The sequence below is a fragment of the Lissotriton helveticus genome, chromosome 1_2, assembly GCF_964261635.1.
Source record: "Lissotriton helveticus chromosome 1_2, aLisHel1.1, whole genome shotgun sequence".
Taxonomy (NCBI): domain Eukaryota; kingdom Metazoa; phylum Chordata; class Amphibia; order Caudata; family Salamandridae; genus Lissotriton; species Lissotriton helveticus.
This window is the reverse complement of record NC_136058.1, coordinates 384,404,951-384,407,733: the sequence shown is the minus strand read 5'-3', so window position 1 is coordinate 384,407,733 and position 2,783 is coordinate 384,404,951.

The following is a 2,783-nucleotide window of genomic DNA, read 5'->3' as shown; positions in this document are numbered from 1 at the left end:
GATCTCTGCCTTCGCTTCACTGAACACATCTTCAAACCCCGCATATTCTCCTGGTAAGACCACCTCTTTTTCAGCTGCAGTAGCAACCTGAAAGGCCCGTGCCAAGGACAACGTGTATAATTCAGGTGATTTTAAGCATTGCGACATACAGGTATTAGACTTAAACTGAATGGTTTTCTGTTTCCAATCCATACAAGGGTTGTGTTGACACAACCACGGCATCCCCAGAATAACCTCGTATTGAGGAGCTTCAATAATATTCAACACTATACTTTCCACATGGTCTAGCAGATGTCCCGGCAAAGTCAATTCCAACGCCTCAGTATGTTCAACAATGGGCCCAGACTTCAACGGGGTGCCGTCCACTGCTAAGACGGTTTCAGGCAGAAGGGTAGGTATCTTTTCTAGTCCTAACCGTTCCACCAGTCCACAATCAATAAAGTTTCCCGTAGCCCCAGAATCGATTATAGAACATACAGGGCGTTTGTGTTGTCCCCCTTCGAACGCGGAGTTCGGCAGCCGCCTCACTCCGCACAGGCAAATCAGCGTCTCAGCCGAGAACGCTAGAATAAAACACAAACAAGGAACACGACGCACTCAGGATCGCACACAAGTTTCCAGTGTGGAATCACGTACAGCGCTCGTCTGCGCTACCTGATCCTATATGTCCATGACTCCTCCCTTCTTCAGAGCATTCTGGGAGATGTAGTTTGCAGGCGCGTCTTGCAAACCGTGACAGATTTTTCTGTATTTCCTGCAGATTTTTGGCAACCGAAAAGCTCTTTTGAAAATGTTTGTTGTTAACTTATTTATTAATATACCGGTTGTGCCATTGGTGATTTCGTGTCCATACGTCAGGGAGTTGATTACTTTGGCTTTCATTACTTTCAGCATGGGTTTTAGGTTGGGACCTAGTAGCTGTTTTGCCAATTTTGCAGGGGCCACCTCTAACGACAGAGCTTTAATTTGAAATGCTTCTTTGTGCTTGATAAAAGAGCCTCTTGTATCCAGAAAGATGCCCAGATATTTATAACTGGGGGTTGATTCTAGCTTTGTTTTGTTGAAGTACCACCTTTCTGTTGACCTTTTTTGTTTCACAAAAGAGATAGTTTTGGTTTTTGACAAGTTAAGCTCTAGGTGGTTTCTTGTTGTGTAGGGTAGCAATTCATCCAGTAGCCTCTGGAGACCCACTTTTGTGTGACTTAACAACACCAGATCATCGGCGTAAAGCAAATTTGTGATGCGGGTCCCGTCAAGTTGAGGAGGGTGGTAGTTTACACTGTCAAGAGCTGGAGAAAGGTCGGATATATACAAATTAAAAAGGAGTGGGACCAATACACACCCTTGCTTGATGTTAGTTTCGGTTCGAATCTTCCTGGAGACGTGGCAGCCTTCACCCAGTTTGATTCTCATCCACGTTTCCGTGTGGAGTTGGATTATTGCTTGAAGAAGAGGTTGAGGTATGCCCCACGATTTTAGTTTCTGCCATAACAGACCCCTGGGCACACGATCGAAGGCCGCTTTGAAGTCTACAAAGCAGCAGTGCAGCTGGATATGTTGGGCTGTCACTTTATCCATCAAGACGGTTAGCGTTAACAAATTGGTTGTAGTACCGTGGTTGGCCACAAAGCCCGTCTGGTTAAAAGGAAGGCGCGCAGTTGTTTCGGCCCAAGCCTGTAGCTCCTCCAATAGAATATTTGCATAGTAATGTGGAAAAGTGAATTTTGCCATGTTCTGTGTCCCTACGTGTTCCCCATCTTATGTTATGTGTGCATGATTAATATGCATATGTATTCCCTATGATCGATTGGAGACGCAATTACAGTTGTGTCCATCTCTAGTATGCCAGTTTCCAGTTCTCGTGAAAGCTACGAGTATTAGGCCTATGTAAAGTTACGTTGCCACGTTTCACAGTGTGCACGTTATTTCATTGAAAAGTCCCCGTTTCTAGGCCTCAAAAGGGCCCGGACTCAGATCCAGCTCCTGTCTTCTGAACCCTCTCCGAGGAGCGATACAGCCCCCACCTGTATCCCTGACCCTTCACTTACTTCCTGCCTCACAGTGCCTGGCTCGGCCTGGCTCTGCCTGCCGGTCTGCCAAGAGTATGTTATGATTCTAGTTATCAGTCCAGCCCTCCTTCTCTGCATTCCTAAGCTACTGAATCGCATCAATAGTTTCCGTCATGGTCTAGCCTTTACGTCTCCATGTAAGAGAAATACTGTATTAATGGTCATTTAATATTCCTCAAACACGCACTATATATACAATAATGCATGCACCAGTCTTAGAGTCTGTTAGCCTTTACCCTGATAACTTTTGGATTCTATCAACATGTTCTCTAAACATCAGATACTAGATAGTGTTTAGGTACATGTCGCTCTGACTCTCCAGACTTCGGTCTCTCCTTCTAGCGCAGAAGTCATAGCCCCCAGCTTCTCCCTAGTAACACGTCATCGTTAGTTTGCGCGCACCACTAGGTTAGAGGTCCCGGCTCCTTAGGTAGCCCCCTCCATGTTTCCGCCCCATTTATGACATATTCTGTTACGTTTACATCACATGTCTATGTATACGCCTCCTGTTACACCCACTTTCACCCTTATCTTTCGCGACTGCTACGCACCCCACCCACTGCTACGCCTACTGTATGTACTGTAATGCAATTGTTTTTAGTATATATACTTGTGTACTGTTATTAAAAGAGAGCGTGCTCATCTCAGATCTTGCCCGTGCAGGTTGTCCTGTTCCTGTCCTTTATGCTGTATTAAACCTGCAAACTCCTACTA